General features: G+C 48.0%; 1 protein-coding gene across 49 annotated transcripts in view; it reads left to right on the plus strand.

Moving 5' to 3' along the window:
- LOC145506383 (olfactory receptor 4A47-like) overlaps positions 1-24,083 on the plus strand; it is a 162,709-nt gene that overhangs the window by 53,459 nt on the left and 85,167 nt on the right. For 48 of the 49 annotated variants that reach the window (XR_014053885.1, XR_014053866.1, XR_014053896.1 and 45 more), the window contains exons 1-3: positions 3,699-3,883; positions 8,621-8,687; positions 10,124-10,229. The gene's annotated coding sequence lies outside the window, so the exon portion shown is untranslated. Of the gene's footprint in view, positions 1-3,698; positions 3,884-8,620; positions 8,688-10,123; positions 10,230-24,083 lie in introns of those variants that run through there. The other variant, XM_081490951.1, reaches the window with a different exon arrangement.

Genomic DNA, 24,083 nt, shown 5'->3' on the forward strand with positions numbered 1-24,083 from the left:
ACCTGCCTCCTGAGAAACCTGAATGCAGGTCAAGAAGCAACAGTTAGAAATGGACATAGAACAGACTGGTTCCAAATTGGGAAAGGAGTACATCAAAGCTGAATATTGTCACCCTGCTTATTTAACTTATATGCAGAGTTCAGTTCAGTCCTCAGTCGTGTCTGACTCTTTGCGACCCCTTCTCCACCTGCCTGTAATCTTTCCCAGCATCAGGATCTTTTCCAATAAGTCGTCTCTTCGCATCCGGTGGCCAAAGTATTGGAGCTTCAGCTTCAGCATCAGTCCTTCCAATGAACATTCAGAACTGATTTCCTTTAGACATAGTACATCACGCACAATGTCAGGGCAGATGAAGCACAAGCTGAAATCAAGACTGCTGGGAGAAATATCAAAAACCACAGATATGCAGATGATACCACCCTTAGGGTGAAAATGGAAGAGGAACTAAAGAGCCTCTTGATGAAGATGAAAGAGGAGAGTGAAAAAGCTGGCTTAAAACTCAACATTCAAAAAACTAAGATCATGTCATCTGGTCCCATCACTTCATGGCAAATAGATGGGGAAACAGTGGAAACAGTGACAGACTTTACTTTCTTGGGCTCCAAAATCACTGCGGATGGTGACTGCAGCCATGAAATTCAAAGACTTTTGCTCCTTGGAAGAAAAGCTATGACAAACCTAGACAGCATGTGAAAAAGCAGAGACATGACTTTGTCAACAGAGGTTCATCTCGTCAAAGTATGGATTTTTCCAGTCGTCATGTATGGATGTGAGAGTTGGACTATGAAGAAGGCTGAGCACTGAAGAATTGATGCTTTTGAGCTGTGGTGTTGGAGAAGACTCTTGAGAGTCCCTTGGACTGGAAGGAGATCAATCCAGTCCATCCTAAAGGAAATCAGTCCTGAATATTCATTGGAAGTGTTGATGCGGAAGCTCCAATACTTTGGCCACCTGATGTGAAGAGCAGACTCATTGGAAAATATCCTGATACTGGGAAAGATTGAAAGCAGGAGGAGAAGGGGATGACAGAGGATGAGATGGTTGGATGACATCACCGATTCGATGGACATGGGTTTGAGCAAGCCCCAGGAGATGGTCATGGACAGTGAAGCCTGGTGTGCAGCCTTCTATAGGGTGGCAAAGAATCAGAGACAACTAAGCAACTGAAGAACAACAAATAAGGTTTTTCAGTTATATATACATATTGATTTTGCTATCATCATACATAATTATTATAATGTGATTTTTGTTGTTATTCTGTTGGGATATTATCCACAATACACCTCTCGGAATTTTTCTCCGTGTTTCAAAGTTCATAGCAATCCTGGCTCATTTGTTTTCTAGAAGTATTTCAAAATATTTTCACATGGATCTCAAAAAATGTTATTCAAATATCAATTAAAATAACTGTAAGCTTAGCAATCAATTTAGAGAAGTCACTAACAGGACATATCTGTTGAATTATTTATGTGTTTTTCTTTCCTAAAAGATTTAGTAAACATTTGTATAGTTTTTGCCAATTACAAGAAACTTTATTTGGTTCCAATTATTCATATTTGTCTTTCTATCAATATTTCAAGTTATATTATTTTTATTTTGGTCTTAACAGAATAATTCCTTAATGAAAGAGATGAGATTGAATTTTATGTGGACCTTGTGTCCAGAAAAATTATTGAACTCTCATGCTGCTGCTGCTAAGTCACTTCAGCCGTGTCCGACTCTGTGCGACCCCACAGACGGCAGCCCACCAGGCCCCCCCGTCCCTGGGATTCTCCAGGCAAGAACACTGGAGTGGGTTGCCATTTCCTTCTCCATTGCATGAAAGGGAAAAGTGAAAGTGAAGTCGCTCAGTCGTGTCCGACTCTTAGCGACCCCATGGACTGCAGCCCGCCAGGCTCCTCCGTCCATGGGATTTTCCAGGCAAGAGTACTGGAGTGGGGTGCCAAAGAACATAGAATTCATGCAAGACTGAAAACAGCACACAGGAAGCCTCCTGTTAAATGTATCCTGACACAGGTAGCCAACTAGCTGCTTGAATATCACAGAAAGGCAGTCAGAATCGTCCTTTTTTTTAATTGTTTAATTTTTATTATGTTTAATATTTATTATTGTTGATGTACAATGTTGTGTTACTTTATGCTGTAGAGCAAACTGAATCAGTTATACCTATACACTAGATTCTTTTCCCGTGGAAGTCATTACAGAATATTGAGCCGAGTTTCCTGTGCTATCCAGTAGGCTCTCATGAGTTCCCTATTTTACATATAGTAGTGTGTATATGTCAAGCACAATCTCTCAATTTATTACTTCCCCCCACGCTTCCCCTTTGGTCACTGTAAAGTTTGATTTTAAGATCTGTGAGTATGCCTTTTTTCTTTTTCTGTGTTTATTTATTGGCTGTGCTAAGTCTTAGCTGTGGCACACAGGGTCTTTGTTGAGGCAAGTGGAATCTTTAGCATCTTAGTTGCGGCCTGTGCGATCTAGTCCCCTGATCAGGGACTGAACCTGGGCCCCCTGCATTGGGAGCACAGAGTCCTAGCCACTGGACGCCCAGGGAAGTCCCTATGAATCTGCTTGAGACGTCACTCTTCACCCATCAGACTAGTGGACACTCGGACGTTTGCCGAAGTGGTCTGCAGGCAAGGCCGTGGTGAACAGGCAGCGGTCAGCATTGCTGGTGGGCATCTGGGCTGGCGAAGCCCTTTGAGAGGCAACAGGGCTGTGTCCACCAGAATTAGGAATGTACAGCCCAGTGATCTCACTTGCCGTGATGAATACCTTAGACACAGCAGGTAGAATGTCGCATGTGGAAGCTTGCAACACTGTTTAATAGCCAAATACTGGAAGCACAGGGTCTATCGTTCGGGTCCTGCTTCAATTGTGTGGCATCTGTCCAGGACAATGCCATGAGATGTGACACATGAGAGCGATCCGTATCACACCTCTCCTCTGCCTGAGACCCTCTGACGGCTGACTGTGGCCCCCTGATTTCCCTCCCTCCTTTGACAGTCCACCTTGCTTTTCTCCAGTCGCATGGCCTTTTCCCTGTACCTCAATCGTGCGGGTCAGCCTCCCACCTCAAGGCCTTTGTACAAGCCATTCCCTTAGCCTCCCCAGAGAATCCCAGCGCTCACCCCCTCACCACCTTTAACTCTGCTTAAATGTCACGTTCTCCACAAGGCCACCTCTGACCACTCCATCTAAAATCTAAGTCCCCACCTGCCATTTCCAGTCTCCATTATCTAGCTCTATGTTTTCAATTACTCTTATTATATTCTAACACAGCATATAACTTATATGTTTATTGTCTGCTTTATGCGCCTCCCCCAAGATATCGATGCCATGGGGCAGAAATTGTCATCCGTTTTGTTGACTTCCATAACCCTAGGATATACCACACCTCCTTCCCCCACCAGACCCAGGCACAGCCCTTCTCCTCCCAGCAACACCCCCCCCCCCGCCAGGACACACCCCTTCCCCCTCCCCAGCACCCCCAGTGAGACACCTCCTGCCCCTCCGCTGCAAACCCGGGACACACCCCCTCCCCTCTCCGCAGTCCCAGGACACACCCCTCCCCAGCCCCAGGGTACACCCTCCCCAGCCCCCAAGACACACCCCTCCCCCTCCCCAGCCGCCCGAGGACACACCCTTCCGCTCCCCTCCGTGAACCCGAAGCTCAGGCCCCCTCCGCCACAGGCAGACTGAACAGGGAAGTCTTTGCGCCGCCCTCGCCCCGGCTCCTGGCCGCCGGTTGCGCGCTCTCCGTCCCTGGCGCTCCGCCAACGAGACCGAATTCAGAGGCCGGCGCTGCGAGCCGAGCAGGACTGAGTCCTGAGGCCCGAGACGAGCTGTTTCCGGGCAGGAGGTGTCTGCGGCGAGGCCGGTTAGTGCGGGCGGCGCGGAGCGCGGGTCGTGCGGGGCCGGGGCGGTGGACGCGCGGGGCCAGGGGGCGCGCGGAGTCCCGGCCGACTTCCGGCAGGTCGGCGGGGCCGGGGCAGCGAGTGTTCCCGCCTGTCCTTCCTCCTCCGTCGGCTCTGGGGTCGGGGAGGGGGTCCTGCGCCCTAGACTTCTCCATGGTTAGAGCAGCGTTGGGGGAGGGGAGAGAGGCAAGAGGCTGAGGTTGAGTTGCTCAGCTGTGTCCAGCTCTTTGTGACTCCGTGGACTGCTGCACGCCAGGCTTCCCTGTCCATCACCAACTCCCAGAGTCTACTCAAACTCATGTCCATTGAGTCAGTGATACCATCTAACCATCTCATCCTCTGTCGTCCCCTTCTCCTGCCTTCAATCTTTCCCAGCATCAGGGTCTTGTCAAATGAGTCAGTTCTTCACATCAGGTGGCCAAAGCATTGGAGTTTCAGCATCAGCATCAGTCCTTCCAATAACTATTCAGGACTGATTTCCTTTAGGATTGACTCATTGGATCTCCTTGCAGTCCAAGGGACTCTTGAGAGTCTTCTCCAACACCACAGTTCAAATGCATCAATTCTTCAGCACTCAGCTTTCTTTATCGTCCAACTCTCACATCCATACGTGACTACTGGAAAAACCACAGCCTTGATGAGACGGGCCTTTGTTGGCAAAGTGATATCTCTGCTTTTTAATAAGCTGTCAAGGTTGGTCATAACTTTTCTTCCAAGCAGTAAGCGTCTTTTAATTTCATGGCTGCAGTCATCATCGGCCGTGATTTTGGAGCCCAGAAAAACAAAGCCAGCCACTGTTCTCACTGTTGCCCATCTATTTGCCATGAAGTGATGGGACCGGATGCCATGATCTTACTTTTCTGAATGTTGAGTTTTAAGCCAACTTTTTCACTCTCCTCATTCACTTTCAAGAGGCTCTTTAGTTCTTCTTTTCTTTCTGCCATAAGGAGGATGTCATCTGCATATCTGAGGTTATTGATATTTCTCCCGGCAATCTTGATTCCAGCTTGTGCTTCCTCCAGCCCAGCGTTTCTCATGGTGTACTCTGCATATAAGTTAAATGAGCAGGGTGACAATATACAGCCTTGACGTACTCCTTTCCCTATTTGGAACCAGTCTGTTGTTCCATGTCCAGTTCTAACTGTTGCTTCCTGACCTGCATACAGATTTCTCAGGAGGCAGGTCAGATGGTCTGGCATTCCCATCTCTTTCAGAATTTTCCACCGTTGATTGTGATCCACACAGTCAAAGGCTTTGGCATAGTCAATAAAGCAGAAATAGATGTTTTTCTGGAACTCTCTGGAATATTTAACTTGGGTAGTAGAAGCACGCAGAAGCGAGGCGGCTGTGACGCCTCGGCGCAGAAGCGTGGCCGAGAGGAGCTAGGCCGGGCAGGGGGCTAGGCCGGGCCGGGGACCGGGGGCGGCGGCTGACAGGGGCGAGGCGGGGCCGTGGGCCGGTGGCCAGGGGAGACGGCCGACAGGGGCTAGTCCCGGCCGGGGGCCAGGTGCGGCGTCCCACAGGGCCTAGGCCCGGCCGCGGGCCAAGGGCGGCGGCCGACAGGGGGCTAGGCCGGGCCTGGGGCCGGGGGCGGCGGCCGACAAGGGTCTAGGCTGGGCCGGGGACCGGGGGCGGCGGCCGACAGGGGCTAGGCGGGGCCGGGGGCCGGGGGCCGGGGGCGGCGGCCGACAGGGGCTAGGCCGGGCCGGGGGCCGGGGGCCGGGGGCGGCGGCCGACAGGGGCTAGGCGGGGCCGGGGGCCGGGGGCCGGAGGCCGGGGGCCGGGGCGGCGGCCGACAGAGGGCTAGGCTGGGCCGGGGGCCGGGGGCGGCGGCCGACAGGGCGTAGGCCTGGCCGTGGGCCGGGGGCGGCGGCCGACAGGGCCTAGGCCTGGCCGTGGGCCGGGGGCGGTGGCCGACAGGGGCTAGGCCGGGCTGGGGGCCGGTGGCCAGGGGAGGTGGCCAACAGGGACTAGGCCGGGCCGGGGGCCGGGGGCGGCGGCCGACAGGGCCTAGGCCGGGCCGGGGGCCTGGGGCGGCGGCCGACAGGGGGCTAGGCCGGGCTGGGGGCTGGTGGCCAGGGGAGGTGGCCGACAGGGGCTAGTCCTGGCCAGGGGCCAGGTGCGGCGCCCAACAGGGCCTAGGCCCGGCCGGCCGCGGGCCAAGGGCGGCGGCCGACAGGGGGCTAGGCCGGGCCGGGGGGCCGGGGGCGGCGGCCGACAAGGGGCTAGGCCGGGCCGGGGGGCCGGGGGCGGCGGCCGACAAGGGTCTAGGCCGGGCCGGGGGGCCGGGGGCGGCGGCCGACAAGGGTCTAGGCCGGGCCGGGGGGCCGGGGGCGGCGGCCGACAAGGGTCTAGGCCGGGCCAGGAGCCGGGGGCCGGGGGCGGCGGCCGACAGAGGGCTAGGCTGGGCCGAGGGCTAGGTTGGGCCGGGGGCCAGGGGCGGTGGCCGACAGGAGCTAGGCCGGGCCGGGGGCCGGGGGCGGCAGCCGACAGGGCCTAGGCCTGGTCGCGGGCCAGGGGCGGCGGCCGGCGGGGGGCTAGGCCAGGCCGGGGGCCGGGGTCGGTGGCCGACAGGGGCTAGGCCGGGCCGGGGGCCGGTGGCCAGGAGAGGTGGCCGACAGGGGCTAGGCCGGGCCTGGGGCCGGGGGCGGCGGCCGACAGGGCCTAGGCCTGGTCGCGGGCCAGGGGCGGCGGCCGGCGGGGGGCTAGGCCAGGCCGGGGGCCGGGGTCGGTGGCCGACAGGGGCTAGGCCGGGCTGGGGGCCGGTGGCCAGGGGAGGTGGCCGACAGGGACTAGGCCGGGCCGGGGGCCGGGGGCCAGGGGAGGTGGCCAACAGGGACTAGGCCGGGCCGGGGGCCGGGGCGGTGGCCGACAGGGGCTAGGCCGGGCTGGGGGCCGGTGGCCAGGGGAGGTGGCCAACAGGGACTAGGCCGGGCCGGGGGCCGGGGGCGGCGGCCGACAGGGCCTAGGCCGGGCCGGGGGCCTGGGGTGGCGGCTGACAGGGGGCTAGGCCGGCCGGGGGCCGGGGGCCGGGGGCGGCTGCCGACAGGGGCTAGGCGGGGCCGGGGGCCGGGGGCCGGGGGCCGGGGGCCGGAGGCCGGGGGCCAGGGCGGCGGCCGACAGAGGGCTAGGCTGGGCCGGGGGCCGGGGGCGGCGGCCGACAGGGCCTAGGCCTGGCCGTGGGCCGGGGGCGGTGGCCGACAGGGGCTAGGCCGGGCTGGGGGCCGGTGGCCAGGGGAGGTGGCCAACAGGGACTAGGCCGGGCCGGGGGCCGGGGGCGGCGGCCGACAGGGCCTAGGCCGGGCCGGGGGCCTGGGGCGGCGGCCGACAGGGGGCTAGGCCGGGCCGGGGGCCGGGGGCCGGGGTCGGTGGCCGACAGGGGCTAGGCCGGGCTGGGGGCTGGTGGCCAGGGGAGGTGGCCAACAGGGGCTAGTCCTGGCCAGGGGCCAGGTGCGGCGCCCAACAGGGCCTAGGCCCGGCCGGCCGCGGGCCAAGGGCGGCGGCCGACAGGGGGCTAGGCCGGGCCGGGGCCCGGGGGCGGCGGCCGACAGGGGGCTAGGCCGGGCCGGGGGCCGGGGGCCTGGGTCGGTGGCCGACAGGGGCGAGGCGGGGCCATGGGCCGGTGGCCAGGGGAGACGGCCGACGGGCTAGTCCCGGCCGGGGGCCAGGTGCGGCGTCCAACAGGGCCTAGGCCCGGCCGGCCGTGGGCCAAGGGCGGCGGCCGACAGGGGGCTAGGCCGGGCCGGGGGGCCGGGGGCGGCGGCCGACAAGGGGCTAGGCCGGGCCGGGGGGCCGGGGGCGGCGGCCGACAAGGGTCTAGGCCGGGCCGGGGGGGCCGGGGGCGGCGGCCGATAAGGGTCTAGGCCGGGCCGGGGGGCCGGGGGCGGCGGCCGACAAGGGTCTAGGCCGGGCCGGGGGGGCCGGGGGCGGCGGCCGACAAGGGTCTAGGCCGGGCCGGGGGGCCGGGGGCGGCGGCCGACAAGGGTCTAGGCCGGGCCGGGGGGCCGGGGGCGGCGGCCGACAAGGGTCTAGGCCGGGCCGGGGGGCCTGGGGCGGCGGCCGACAAGGGTCTAGGCCGGGCCAGGAGCCGGGGGCCGGGGGCGGCGGCCGACAGAGGGCTAGGCTGGGCCGAGGGCTAGGTTGGGCCGGGGGCCAGGGGCGGTGGCCGACAGGAGCTAGGCCGGGCCGGGGGCCGGGGGCGGTGGCCGACAGGGCCTAGGCCTGGCCACGGGCCGGGGGCGGCGACCGACAGGGGCTAGGCTGGGCCGGGGACTGGGGGCCGGCGTCGGCCGCGAGAGGAATTACCCAAGGCCCAAGGTAAGAGAAACCCAAGTAAGATGGTAAGTGTTGCGAGAGGGCATCAGAGGGCAGACACACTGAAACTAAAATTACAGAAAACTGACTAATCTGATCATACGGACCACAGCCTTGTCTCTCTCAATGAAACTAAGCCATGCCGTGTGGGGCCACCCAAGACGGATGGGTCATGGTGGAGAGGTCTGACAGAATGTGGTCCGCTGGAGAAGGGCATGGCAAACCACTTCAGTATTCTTGCCTTGAGAACCCCATCAACAGTATGAAAAGGCAAAAAGATAGGACACTGAAAGATGAACTCCCCAGGTCAGTAGGTGCCCAATATGCTAATGGAAGCAGATATAGATACTACCTACATCTTTGTTGTGTTTTTTTTTTTCACTCAGGTGCCAGTTCAACAGATTCTGACAGTGAAAGTTTAGCTTGCAAATCGAAGCCTGGAGCCATGCCACAGTAAGTGTGTATGATTCCGTCCGTTTAAGTAGAAAATGTCAGCAGACTTGTGCTCAGTGACGCCGCTGGTGTTGTGCGCTAAAGGAAGAGGTCAGCTGATGTCAGTGAGAGATCAGATGCTTGAGCCTGGAACAGAGTCTTTGACTTTTGAACTTTGAAGTCTGCATTTCATCCTCAGTGTCCCCAAATCTAACCATCCACAATGTTTGTTCCAGTGCCAACTGACTGCTTATAAATATGTAGAAGGAGCAGTCACAATGAGAGAAAATGACTGACATCAGTACTAAAATGTAAATGACAAACAACTTGTCACATAAATTAGAAAATATCTAATTAGGCTAGAAATGGGTTTCCATTTGGATCAAGTGTATCTCCAGTTAGATCATGTCATGAAAATCTCAAAATGTCATTGTCCCTACAAAGACATAGGGATTATTAGTAATATGTTAGGATCTTAATTATTTTGCAAAGATAAAATCTATCAAGAGTTGGTAGAAAACTCCATGAATATTGAGACTGTGCTAAGAAATTTGTTTGATTTACTAGTATATGCATAACAATCATAGCCATTCAGCCTCAAATTATCACTGAGCATTCATGTTAAAGGGGGCTTCCCTGGTGGCTGAGTGGTAAAGAATGTGCCTGCCAATGCAGGAGACATGGGTTTGATCCCTGGGTTGGGGAGATCCCCTGTAGGGGGGCATGGTAACCCACTCCAGTATTCTTGCCTGGAGAATCCTATGGGCAGAGGAACCTGGTAGACTGCGGTCCATGGGGTGGCAAAGAGACGTGACTGAGTGCTAACTGAGCATATGTGTTAAAGGGCTCTTAATAAGATCACATACTCTGCTACCTGTGCATTCCGACAAGGATCTCAAGTTTAGTGAAGTTCCATGACTCGCTTGAGATTACACAGCCTGTGACTTAGCAAAATTGGACCTAGAAACAGCTCTTAACTTTTATGCACTAAGAAAAGACCACAGTCCAAGACATTCTCAACTTTACACAATGGGAAACTGGAATAAAGAGCAGTTGCTGGACTGAAAAGCAACCACCAGAACTTTGAATTAAATATCGAAGCCTGTTCCTAAACATTTCCTAAACGTATCTGCTTACTGCTCCAGACTGGGCTTTTCTAAGTATTATCTTTTGTCTTAGGATTTTCCAGTTCAATACTTTCTGCTTTCTAATAAGAGCTGAGATACATAGTTAGTACTTTCATCTGTGTGTTTATTTTGCTGCTGTCTGTGGGGCCCTCTGAATATATACTGAGCACCACTGTTCTAACTGTAGGTTGTGGGTCCCCATTTCTGAAGCAGTTCCAGTTGAAGCAGATTGAGCAAACATAAAGAAACTGGCCTGTTCTGTGGCAGTATTTCAAAGAATAATTCCTGCTTAAGAAATTCTGACCCAAGACTTCACTCCTTACTTTGCAGAGCTCAGAAGAAAACCACTTCTATGTCCTTGACCACTGGATCATCATCTCCAAAGACAAGAGTGACCACAGCTGTGATCCAGCCTCTGTCAGTCCCTGTTGAGCAGGTGAGCCCTATCCACAGTCCGAGAGGAGTCAGACTCTTTAGCATAAAGACCCCAGTTAGGCCTCCCCTGAAATATCTCCTCAGTGGACACACAACTGGGAGGAAAGAAAATGATAAGTTAAGTTCTTCCTTTTAATGCACTAAAAATAATTTTTAATCCGAGACACACCACTGATGAATCAACATCTGCATTTCCTTTGAGAATTCCTTTTTCTCACAGCTAATACTCTGATAAAGTGGTATCTGTGTTGGCTGTTACTGCTTGATTCTCCCTCACATATGTGCCATCTTCCACGTAGCCAAATTCGTTAGCTCATTTAAAAGAAAGCAGAAAAGGAGAAAAGTCCCCCTTATCCACAAAGTCCACCTGATAGAGCTCAGAAGTCCACCTGTCCTCTGCGAGCTTAACAGATAATATGGGAATATTCAGATTCCTTCACGTCACTGTGCATTTTCATCCTGCTTTCGTTTCATTGTGAAACTGCTTTATCCAAGAACAGCAGTATCCACAACTGGGTCATTGTAGTGAATTCACTTTGCAAACACAGGAAACCTGAAGCTTTTTTTAAGTAAAAAATTAGAATCTAGATGTCTCTAAATGAGATGTGATACTTTGCCTTGGTGCTGTGGTGGGCATCTGTAAACCCAAGCCTCTTGCAACATGAGCACATTCTTGAGTCATAAGTGTGCCCTCCTGCCACTGAGCGCCCATGGGTGTTTTAGAAATGACAGGGCTCCCCTGGTGGCTCAGTGGTAACGAATCCGCCTGCAGTGCAGGGAGACCCGGGTTCGATCTCTGTGTTGGAGAAGATCCCCTGGAGAAGGGAATGGCAACCCACTCCAGTATTCTTGCCTGGAGAATTCCATGGACAGAGGAGCCTGGTGGGCTACAGTCCATGGGGTCACAGAGTCTGACACACTGGGGGACTGAGCACGCACACAGAGATGTAATAAGAAGAGTAGATTTGGAAGGGAATAGTGTAGCTGAAATCAAGGGAGAAGAGACCCTTTCAAAGAAGAAATGCCGTGAAAATCTCAAATATTGACAACAGGTCAGTAACTCAAGAACTAAACAGGGTTGTTTGGATTTGGCTGTCCATAGCTCATCGCTGGTGATGTTTGGCAGAGGAGCTCTAGTGCAGATTCGGTCTAAAGGTAGGTCAGCTCACCCACCTTCAGGAGTTTGAAGGGGAAGGAGTAGAGATGGAGCGTGTACACCCTGCAAGTTTCCACAGGGAAAGAGAGGAGGGGAAGTGGGGTGTGGGCTCACTCTCACAGGTGTTTCAAAGATGGAAGTGGATTGATTATTTTAATGGAATGGATGGTAATGTTAGTTGTACTGAATTCTTATTGTTGTTGTAACAAATTCCAACCAATTTATTGGATTAAAGCACACAAATTTGTTCTCTTTCAATTCTGAAAATCAGAAGTCTAAAGTCAAGGTGTTAGCAGGGCTGTGCTACATCAGGGGGTTGAGGGGGGATCTGTTTCCTTGTCTTTTCCAGCTTGTAGAGGTTCCTCAATACCTGTTATGTGCCCACTCCCATCTCTAAGCCAGTAGCATGGCACTTCTCTCCTCTCTAACTACCTGCCTGAGACCATATTGGGCCTCTTGGATAATCCAGGATAATCTCCCATCTCAAAGTCCTTAAATGAATGAATGACATATGCAAGTTCTTTTGGCCACCTAAGGTAATATTCACAGGTCCTGCAGATTAGGGCATGGACTTCATTCATTGGGGGCCATTTATTTGTCTACTACAGTCCACTCTCTGCCCAGAAAAACTCACATCTATTTCACATGAAAAATATAGTCACCGCATCCCAAAGTCCCCTAAAGCCTCAACCCATGATGGTATCACCTCAAGTCCAAACTTTCATCTAAATCTTATCAACTCAGGACATCCAAATATCATCAGCTAAATTATTTAAATCAGGTATGGGTGAGGCTGCTGCATATGAACCATTCTCAGCCAACACTCCTTTCCATTCAAGTAGCATGGAGCTAGAATGCAGGTTATCTGTGCCCAAGATGGAACATTGTGACAGGGGCAGGGTACCAGTTATGAACATCCCTGTTCAGAAAAAAAGAAAATGAAAGGAAAAAAAGGAGTTACTGGTCGGTCCCCAAAAAATTAAAATTTCTAGCAAACAATCCTCCGTGGCTCTGGGCTCTGCCTTCTGGCCTTGAGGTTCTGACCTTGGAGTCATCCTTCCTTTTTCTTGAAAGGTATCGCACATCCTGAGGCTGGGCTGTGGCTTTTATCTCAGCAAAACTTTCTCTCTGCTCTTCTGCTCATCCCGAGGCTGTCTTTTTACCCTTCGTTGTGGAGGCTGCTTATCCAGTCTAGGGAATTATTGTATTAGTTGTAGATTTGTTGTGTCCTTGGGAAGAAGTGAATTCAGGCTCTTCCTGGGCGACCATCTTGAACCCTCCCTCCATCAGTCTTTGCTGTCCTTACGGGACAGATTACAAGGAAGCACTGATTCTTCAGCTGTCAGGCTCAAAACCTTCAAGGAAGCTACCTTTGAGCTCTGTGTCATTTGTCATATTTATGATTCAAATTTTTTGTGTAATTGTTTGATTAGTGTCCCTCTTAGCCATCAGATTGTTTATTCCATGAAGTTTGTTACCAGTAGTGTTTTTGCTCATTCTCCTTGTTGTTGTAAGTATAAGTGCATTTTTGATTTTTCTTTTTTTTTTCCAAGAGTACTATTTACATAAAATATAGTCAATGTAGAGGTGACAAAATAAAAGATATTAGCCGTATTTAATACATATTCTATTCTAAGGTCCAAGTAGCAACCACAATGGGGTAATTTTCAATCTTTGACATTTATAATTTATAAAACCACAACATTGTGCGATAGTCAGATTCAACAGTATTAAAAATAATTGGATTGCCCTCTCTTCTTTCCCTAACAATAAGTAAACTACGTGTTTATTTGGAAAGTATTGATGGTTCACAATAATCCTTTTTTTTAAAGTTAGCAGATCATGTAGTATTTTTCAGGAAAATGACAAAATTAATGTTGAGTGAAATAGCCAAAGTTAGGTAAGTACTTTGAAACAAAAAACAACGTGCTGTGAAATCTTCTGCTCTGTGTATCCGTGTATCTATAAAGTGATAAACACATAAATGATCATTCAGTATACTTACTCAGAGCAATTTGGTGACGGTGGGAAAACATTATTTTCCCTATGGCTGTCAACAGGTGTCATTACCAAATGGTTTCCAAAATGAATCAGATTTCTGATGTTTTGCATGCAGCTATATTACATATATTTGTATCCAGAATAACGGCCTTAGAATCGGATTTTAAGTTTAGATCCTGGCTCTGCACTGGGTATATTACTTTGTCCCACTGAGCCCAGTTTTTCTTGTTATGAAATAGTAATTGCCCTGTGTCTTTATGTAGGATAGTCGTAATGCTGAAATGAGGTTAATTTTGAAAGTCATAGCAGACTGTCTGCTATAAGTACTCAACAAAGAGGACTTCCCTGGTAGTCAGTGGTTGAGAATCCACCTTCCAATGCTGGAGACCCTGGTTCGATCCCCAGTCGAATATTCATTGGAAGGACTGATGCTGAAGCTCCAATACTCTGATTACCTGATGGGAGGAAGTGACTCATTGAAAAAAACCTTGATGCTGGGAAAGATTGAAGGCAGGAAGAGAAGGGGACAACAGAGGATGAGATGATCAGATGCCATCACCGACTTGATGGACATGAGTTTGAGCAAGCTCAGGGAGCTGGTGATGAACAGTGAAGCTGGAACGCTGCAGTGCACGGGGTTGCAAAGAGTCGGACATGACTGAGCAACTGAACTGAACTGACTCAACGAAGAGTAGCTGTTGTTGATAACTACAGCAACAATGATGCTGATAATCAAAATAATAATAACAACAATGTCCTTGTAGAAAATGTAGTCATAAATCTGTAATGTTTATTTTAACGGTTGATTTTTATTTTATATATTCCAGTTTCCTAAATGATTTTGTTGAATCTAACTTTTTTTGTGATGGATGGAGACTCCTTGCTTGTCACATGCCTACGTGAGAAGTCATTCAACAGGGGCAGTAGCTTCTTCTACCTGGTAGAATGCTATCTCGCAGATTTTATGAGAAATGAAGGACAGCTTGCATAGTTCTCCTCAGATAGTCTCAGCGCACTAGCCAGGACCGGAAATAGCATGCTGGAGAGGAGTGGTGAGAGGGGTAGCCTTTCTCTGCAGCTTCTCAGTGAGGAAGCTTGAGTTTCTTGTACATGCTAAGTTGCTTCAGTCATGTCCAACTCTTCGAGATCCTGTGGCCTGTGGCCTGCCATGATCCTCTGTCTGTGGGATTCTCACTGTTAAGTATAATGTTTGCTCTAGGTTTTTTGTACATGGTCTTTATCTAGTTGAGGAAGTTTCCCCTCTATTCCTAATTTATTGTGCTTTTCAAGAGATGGGTGAAGTTCATCAGGTAATCAAATTTATTGATGTACAGTTGTTCATAGTGTTCTGTGATTATCCTATTATGTCCATAGGGTTGTCATGAATGTTCCCTCTTCATTTTTGATATTAGTAATTTTTGTCCTCTCTCTCTCTCCCTTAGTTAGCCTGGCTTAGCGGCTTATCAATTTCTTTGAACTTCTCAAAGTACCAGGTCTTGGTTTTCTTGTTTTTGTCTGCTAATATCCTGTTTTCAACCTCATCGATTTCTGCTGCAATTCTTATTATTTATTTATTTTCTGTTGTTAATTTTGGACTAATTTTGCTCTTCTCTTTCTGTCATGGCAGCCCAAGCACAGGCTGGAAAAGAATTTCCAGACACAGCATTGCAGAAGGGAGGGAGTTTATTAAGAGCAAAGAGCAGAGATAAGAGGGGCACTGAGAGCTCAGAGGAACGACCTCTTGACAGACCAGGGAGAGGTAAAAGTGTCTGTGGTTTAGTAGCCAGTTTTGATAGCCTCAAGGCAAATAAAATTCACGCTGTAAAGTTGGCATTAGGTGATTGGTTAGGGCACTGTAGGGTGAGCACTGAGGTGGGCCTTTTACCTAGTTTGGAGTCAGGAAGCTTGCTGGTGATGATCAGGGGCCTTTTGTCAACAGTGACACAGAGGCTCAGTCAATTCCAGAGGTGACCTTGACACTGGGCTTGCACCTGTGGCCTAGTTTTCTAAAGTAGCAGCTTGGATTACTGATTTTAGATCTTTCTTTTCTAATGTATGCATTTAATACTATAGATTTCCTTCTAAGAATTGTTTTCACTGCCTTTCACAAATTTTGATGTTATATTTGAACTTTCATTTAGTTCAAAATATTCTAAAATTTCTCATGAGATATCTTCTTTGGTCCATGTGATACTTAGAAAAGTGTTAAGCTCCAGTTATTTTGGATTTTCCAGTTGTATTTCTGTTATTGATTTCTAGTTTAAATCCATTTTCATCTGTGAGAAATATTGTATGATTCTAGACTAATGTCTTCTTAATTCTTTGAAAATAAAAATTAAAATCTCTTAACTTACTGTCAAACTACTTTACTTAGAAAGTATATCATTATAGTGAGTGGAGATTTGCAGAAAATATATAACCCATTATCTCAGTACTCAAAGAAAACCATTCTTCAGTTTTCAACATTTTATTATAAAAATTTGCAAACATGAAAAGTTGAAAGGTGTGCCACAAGTATCCATCGCCCCACCATCTAATTCTATGATTACTTTTATTATATTTGCTTTACATATGTCCATAAATTTTCTCTGCCTCTAGTCATTTATTAAAAAGACGATGGAGAGGGACACATTTGAAAGGAAGTTTCAAATGTTCAGTTCAGTCACTCAGTTGTGTCTGACTCTGTGACCCCATGGACTACAGCATGCCAGGCTTCCCTGTCCATCACCAACTCCTGGAACTTGCTCAGACTCATATCCATAGAGTTGGTGATGCCATCAAACCATCTCATCCTCTGTCATCCTCTTCTCCTGCCTTCAAACTTTCCCAGCATCAGGGTCTTTATCAATGAGTCAGTTCTTCCCATCAGGTGGCCAAAATATTCCAGTTTTAGCTTCAGCATCAGTCCTTCCAATGAATGTTCAGGATAGATTTCCTTCAGGGTTGACTGGTTTGATCTCCTTGAAGTGCAAGCGACTCTCAACAGTCTTCTCCAACACCACAGTTCAAAAGCATCAGTTCTTAGGTGCTCAGCTTTCTTTATGGTCCAACTCTCACATTCATACATGACTACTGGAAAAACGATAGCTTTGACTAGACAGACCTTTGTTGGCAAATTAATGTCTCTGCTTTTTAATATGCTGTCTAGGTTGGTCATAGCTTTTCTTCCAAGGAGTAGGCATCTTTTAATTTCATGGCTGCAGTCACTATTAGCAGTGATTTTGGAGCCAAAGAAAAGAAAGTCTGTCACTGTTTCCATTGTTTCTCCATTTATTTGCCATGAAATGATGGGACCGGATGCCAGGATCTTAGTTTTCTGAATGTTGAGTTTTAAGCCAACTTTTTCACTCTCTTCTTTCACTTTCATCAAGAGGCTCTTTAGATCCTCTTCGCTTTCTGCCATAAGGGTGGTGTCGTCTGCATATCTGAAGTTATTAATTTTTCTCCCATCAATCTTGATTCCAGCTTGAGCTTCATCCAGCCAGCATTTAGCATGATGTACTCTACATATGAGTTAAATCAGTAGGGTGACGATATACAGCCTTGATGTACTCTTTTCCCAATTTGAAAGCAGTCCTATGTCCAATTATAACTGTTGCTTCTTGACCTGCATACAGATTTCTAAGGAGGCAGGTCAGGTGGTCTGGTATTTCCATCTCTTTAAGAATTTTCCACAGTTTGTGGTGATCCACACAGTCAAAGGCTTTGATGGAGTCAATAAAGCAGAAATAGGTGTTTTTCTGGAAGTCTCTTGCTTTTGCGATGATCCAATGGATGTTGGCAATTTGATCTCTGGTTCCTCTGCCTTGTCTAAATCCAGCTTGAACATCTGAAAGTTCACAGTTCATGTACTATTGAAACCTGGCTTGGAGAATTTTGAGCATTACTTTGCTAGCGTGTGAGATGAGTGCAATTGTGCAGTAGTTTGAACATTCTTTGGCATTGCCTTTTTTGGGGATTAGAATGAAAACTGACCTTTTCCAATCCTGTGGCCACTGCTGAGTTTTCCAAATTTCCTGGCATGTTGAGTGCAGCACTGTCACAACATCATCTTTTAGGATTTGAAATAGCTCAGCTGGAATTCCATCACCTCCACTAGCTTTATTCATAGTGATGCTTCCTAAGGCCCACTTGACTTTCCATTCCAGGATGTCTGGCTCTAGGTGAGTGATCACACCATCATAATTATCTGGGTCATGAAGATCTTTTTTGTGCAGTTTTTCTGTGTATTCTTGCTACCTCTTCTTAATATCTTCTGCTTCTGTTAGGTCCATACCATTTCTATCCTTTATTGTGCCCATCTTTACATGAAATGTTCCCTTGGCATCTCTAGTTTTCTTGAAGAGATCTCTAGTCTTTCTCATTATGTTGTTTTCCTTTATTTCTTTGCATTGATCACTGAGGAAGGCTTTCTTAACTCTCCTTGCTATTCTTTGGAACTCTGCATTCAAATGAGTATATCTTTCCTTTTCTCCTTTGCCTTTAGCTTCTCTTCTTTTCTCAGCTATTTGTAAGGTCTTGTCAGACAACCATTTTGCCTTTTTGCATTTCTTTTTCTTGGGGATGATCTTGATTGCTGTCTCCTGTACAATTTCACGAAACTCTATCCGTGGTTCTTCAGGCACTCTATCAGATCTAATCCCTTCAATCTATTCGTGACTTCCACTGTAAAATCGTAAGGGATTTGATTTAGGTCGTACTTGAATGGTCTAGTGGTTTTGCCTACTTTCTTCAATTGAAGTCTGAATTTGGCAAGAAGGAGTTCATGATCTTCGCCACAGTCAGCTGCCTGTCTTGTTTTTGCTGACTGTATAGAGTTTCTCCATCTTTGGCTGAAAAGAATATAATCAATCTGATTTTGGTGTTGACCATCTGGTGATGTCCATGTGTAGAGTCTTCTCTTGTGTTGTTGGAGGAGGGTGTTTGCTATGACCAGTGTGTTCTCTTGGCAAAACTCTTATTAGCCTTTGCCCTGCTTCATTCTGTACTCCAAGGGCAAATTTGCCTGTTACTCCAGGTATCTCTTGGCTTCCTACTTTTGCATTCCAGTCCCCTATGATGAAAAGGGCATCTTTTTTGGTGTTAGTTCTAGAAGGTCTCGTAGGTCTTCATAGAACTGTTCAATTTCAGCTTCTTCTGCATTACTGGTTGGAGCATAGACTTGGATTACTGTGATAGTGAATGGTTTGCCTTGAAAATGAACAGAGATCATTCTGTTGTTTTTGAAATTGCACCCAAGTACTGCATTTCAGACTCTCTTGTTGACTATGAGGGCTAGTGCATTTCTTCTACTGCTATATCACAGTAGTAGATATAATGGTCATCTGAATTAAATTCACCCATTCCAGTCCATTTTAGTTCACTGATTCCTAAAATGTCAGTGTTCACTCTTGCCCTCTCCTGTTTGACCACTTCTAATTTACCTTGATTCATGGGCTTAACATACCATGTTCCTATGCAATATTGTTCTTTACAGCATCAGATTTTACTTCCACCACCCGTCACATCCACAGCTGGGTGTTGTTTTTGCTTTGGCTCTGTCTCTTCATTCTTTCTGGAGTTATTTCTCCACTGATCTCCAGTAGCATATTGGGCACCTACCGACCTGGAGAGTTCATCTTTCAGTGTCGTATCTTTTTGCCTTTCATGCTGTTCATGGTGTTCCCAAGGCAAAAGTACTGAAGTGGTTTGTCATTCCCTTCTCCAGTGGCCCATGTTTTGTCAGAACTTTCCACCATGACCCGTCCGTCTTGGGTGGCCTTACATGGCATATCTGATAGTTTCATTGAGCTAGAGAAGGCTGTGGTCCATGTGATCATTTTGATTAGTTTTCTATGATTGTGGTTTTCATTCTCTCTGCCCTCTGAGGGACAGGGATAAGAGGCTTATGGAAGCTTCCTGATGGGAGAGAGTGACTCTGGGGGAAACTGGGTTTTGTTGGGATGGGTAGGGCCATGCTCAGTAAATCTTTAATTTTCTGCTGATGGACGGGGCTGTGTTGCCTCCCTCTTGTTTGACCTGGACCAAACTATGGTGGGGTTAATGAAGATAATGGCGACGTCCTTCAAAAGGTCTCATGCACGCACTTCTGCACTCAGTGCCGCGGACCGTGCAGCAGGCCACTGCTGACCCACCCCTCTGCCGGAGACCCCTGGACACTCACAGGCAGGTCCGGCTCGGTCTCCTGTGGGCACACTGCTCCTGTCTCCTGGGCCCTGGTGGGTGCTAGGTTTTGTTTATGCCCTCCGAGTGTCTGTTTCCCCATCCTGTGTAAGTTCTGTAATCACATCCCACTGGCCTCCAAAGTCAAATTCTCTGGGAGTTCTCAGTCCCTTTGCCAGACCCCGAGGTTGGGAAATCTGTTGTGGGTCCTAGAACTTTCTTAACAGTGCAAGAATTTCTTTGGTATAATTGTTCTGCAGTTTGTGGGTCGTCTACTCCGCAGCTCTGTGGTGGGGTTAATGGCAACCTCCTCCAAGAAGGCTTATGCTACAGGCTGTGTGACCCAGGTTGCTACACCCAGAGCCCCTACCCCAGTGGCAGGCCATTGCTTTCCCTTAATTCCAGAGGAGACACTCAAACACTAAAAGGCAGGTCTGGCGCTCTCTCTGTGGGGTCTCTGCGTCCTGGTGAACACAAGGTTTTGTTAGAGCTGTCCCAGCATCTCTGGCGGGTATGGGGTTTGATTCTAAACACTATTTCGCCCCTGCTACCATCTTGCTGGGGCTTCTCCTTAGCCCTTAGATGTGAGGTATCTTTTTTTGGTGGGCTCCAACACTCTCCTATTGATGGTTGTTCAACAGCGAGTTGTAATTTTGGAGTTCTTGCAGGAGAAGAGGAGTGCCCGTCCTTCTACTCTGCCTTCTTGTATCATACTTTTAAACATTTCACCATGTAGGTCTTTAACTAGAGTTCAGTATTTCTAGGAGATTTATTTTTTGAGGTAAGATTTACATGAAATGAGATGCTCAAATCTTAGCTATACTATTTTGATGAGTTTTGACAGATGCACACTTGCATAGCCCAAACTCTTACCAAGCAGAGAAACATGACCATCACAGCAGCATGTTCTCTGTTTTTTCTTTTTTAAATTTCCAGCAATACCAATAGACTGTTGATTCTCTTCTTTTTTGTCAGGCAGCATGCAGCAGCTTTGTTCCTTGACTAGGGACTGAACCCATGCCTCTTGCATTGGAAGCATGAAGTCTTAAACACTGGACCACCAGGGAAGTCCCAACATTTTCTTTTAATCCCCTGCTCAGTCTCTCCTCACTCGTCCCCAGAAACAACCACCATTTAGATCTGTTAGTTTTGCCTGTTCTTTTAGAACTTTTAATAGGTGGATCTTTACAGCATGAGCTCATTGTGTAAAGCTTCCTTCACCCAGTGTAATGTCTCTGAGTCTCGTTCATTTTGTCACGTGCATCGGCACTGTGTTCCTTTAATCAGTGCCGAGTGGTAGTGTACAATACACGTGTACCACAGTTTCTCATCCATTCTGCTGTTGAAGGACACTTGAGCTCTTTCTCTACTTTCCCTGGTACCAGTAGAGCTACTGTGCCTAATTGCATTCAAGAATTGAGGCATGTATTTTCATTTTCCTTGTTCATGTATCTGTGTTTATAATTACCATGTCACAAAGTGGATGTATATTTAGTTTTATTAAAAAAAAAAAGCACTGTCAAATCTTTTCCCAGAGGCTGTACCACTCTGCACTCCATCCAACAGTGAGTGAGAGTTCTGGTGTTCTTCATACTTGTAAATGCTTGTATTTTCAGTCTAGTCATTCTAGTGGATGTGTAGTGTGGTGTTGTGTCATTGTGGTTTTAATTTTATCATCAGAATTTACCTACATGCTTTTTTCCAAGTGCTGGTTGTCCATCCATATATGTTGTGAAGTGTCTGCTCAAATCTTTTAACTATTTTCAATTGGATTCTTTATATTTTTATTATTGAGTTGTAGAAGTTCTTAATATATTCTGGCTACAATTCCTAGTCACAGGCAAACCTGAAAGATACTGTGGGTTCATTTCCAGATCACTGCAATAAAGTGAATATCATAATGAATAAGTACAAGAATGTCTTGGTTTCTCAGTGCACAGAAGTTATGCTTGCGCTATACTATACTACAGTCTGTTAAGTGTGTAATAGAATAGCATTATGCCTAGGAAAGCAATGCTCATTGCTGTTGTTCAGTTGCTCAGTTATGTTCAACTCTTTGCTACCTGATGGACCGCGGGCTTCCCTTGTGGCTCAGCTGGTGAAGAATCCGCCTGCAATGCGGGAGACCTGGGTTTGATCCCTGGGTTGGGAAGATCCCCTGGAGAAGGGAAAGGCTACCCACTCTAGTATTCTGACCTGGAGAATTCCATGGACTGTATAGAGTCGGACACGACTAAGCGACTTTCACTTCACTTCACTTCACCCCATGGACTGCAGCAGGCCAGGCTTCCTTCTCTTTCACCATCACCCAGAGCTTTCTCAAACTCATGTCCATTGAGTTGGCGATGCCATCCAACCATCTCATCCTCTGTTGTCCCCTTCTCCTTCTGCCTGCAGTCTTTCCCAGCATCAGAGTTTTTTCTAATGAGTCAGCTCTTAGCATCAGGTGGCCAAAGTATTGGAGCTTCAGCTTCAGCATCAGTCCTTCCAGTGAATATTCAGGATTGATTTCATTTAGGATGGACTGGTTGGATCTCCTTGCAGTCCAAGGGACTCTCAAAAGTCTTCTCCAACACCACAGTTCAAAAGCATCAATTCTTCGGTGCTCAGCCTTCTTTATGGTCCAACTCTCACATCCGTACATGACTATTGGAAAAACCATAGCTTTGACTAGATGGACCTTTGTTGGCAAAGTAATGTCTCTGTTTTTTAACATGCTGTCTAGGTTTGTATAATAGCTTTTCTTCCAAGGAGCAAGCGTCCTTTAATTTCATGGCTGCAGTCACAATGTGCAGTGATTTTGGAGCCCAAGAAAAGAAAGTCTGTCACTGTTTCCATTGTTTCCCTATCTATTTGCCATGAAGTGATGGGACTGGATGCCATGATCTTAGTTTTCTGAATGTTGAGTTTTAAGCCAACTTTTTCACTCTCCTCTTTCACTTTCATCAAGAGGCTCTTTAGTTCCTCTTTGCTTTCTGCCATAAGGATTGTGTCATTTGCATATCTGAGGTTATTGGTATTTCTCCTAGCAATCTTGATTCCAGCCTGTGCTTCATCCAGCCTGGCATGTTGCATGACGTGCTCTGCGTATAAGTTAAGTAAACATTGTTCATACCTTAATTATAAATACTTTGTTGATTAAAATGCTAACCACCATCTGGGCCTTCAGTGAGTCATAATCTTTTTGCTGGTGGAGGAGTGTGGCCTCGGTGGCTGCTGACTGATCAGGGTGGTAGTTACTGAAGGGTGGGGTGGCTGTGGAAATTTCTTGAAATAAGACAACACTGAAGTTTGTAGCATTGAATTGACTCTTCCTTTCATGAACAATTTCTCTGTAGCTTGAGAAGCCATGTGATCTAACTCACAGGAGAACTTCTTTCAAAGTTGGAGTCTGTCCTCTAAAACCCTGCCTCTGCTTTATCACCTAAGTTTAAGACATGTTCTAAATCCTTTGCTTCCTTTTCAACAGTCTTCACAGCATCTCCACCAGGAATAGATTCCATCTCAAGAAGCCATTCTCTTTGCTTATCCATAAGAAGCAACTCCTCTGTTAGAGTTTTATGATCATATTGCAGCAAATAATCACATCCTCAGCTCCACTTCTCATTTTAGTTCTCTTGCTGTTTCTTTCATTTTTTTTTACATTTTTTTTGGGGGGGGGTTATTTTTCTTTATTTTAAAAAATTAATGTATTTATTTTAATTGGAGGCTAATTACTTTAGAATATTTTTGTGGTTTTCCGCCATAGATCAACATGAATCAGCCACGGGTGCACATGTGTCCCCCCCTCTTGCTATTTCCACCACGTCTGCTGTTACTTCTTCCACTGAAGGGCTGAACCTGTCAAAGTGACCCATGAGGGTTGGAATCACCTTCTCCATTAACTCCTGTTAATGTTGATATCGGGACCACTTCCTCTGAGTCACAAGTGTTCTTAATGGCATCTAGAACAGTGAAGCCTTTCCAGAAAGCTTACAGACTACTTTTCCCAGGTCCATCAGAAGAATCACTATCTGTGGCAGCTGTAGCCCTACAGAATGTATTTCTTAAAAAAAAAAAAAAAAAAAGATGTGAAAGTAGAAATGACTCCTTGATCCATGGGCTGAAGAATGGGTATTGTGTTAGCAGACATGAAAACAGCCTTAGTCTTGTACTTTTCCATCAGGTGGAGAAATCAGTACTGACATGTTTATTAAGGCCACAGTCTTTTATGGGTGCAGTAAACAACGGTTTACTAAACATGGTTCCACTAAACAATTACAACATCAAAGATCTTTGTTTATAGATCACCATAATAAATTGAATAATAATGAAAGTTTGAAATATTGTGAGAATTACCAAAATGTGACACAGAGATATAGAATGAGCAAATTTTGCTGGAAAAAATGGTACTGATATAATTGCTCAATGTAAGGTTGCCAAAACATTCAATTTTGTAAAATGTGCAATATCTATGAAACACAATAAAGTAAAATGCAATAAAACAAGCAATCCTTTGTGTTATGGCAATATGTTCTCCCAGTCTGTGGCTTGGCA

This window comes from Giraffa tippelskirchi, chromosome 1, assembly GCF_054371585.1.
Source record: "Giraffa tippelskirchi isolate mGirTip1 chromosome 1, T2T-mGirTip1v1.2.pri, whole genome shotgun sequence".
In the NCBI taxonomy this organism is placed as follows: Eukaryota; Metazoa; Chordata; class Mammalia; order Artiodactyla; family Giraffidae; genus Giraffa; species Giraffa tippelskirchi.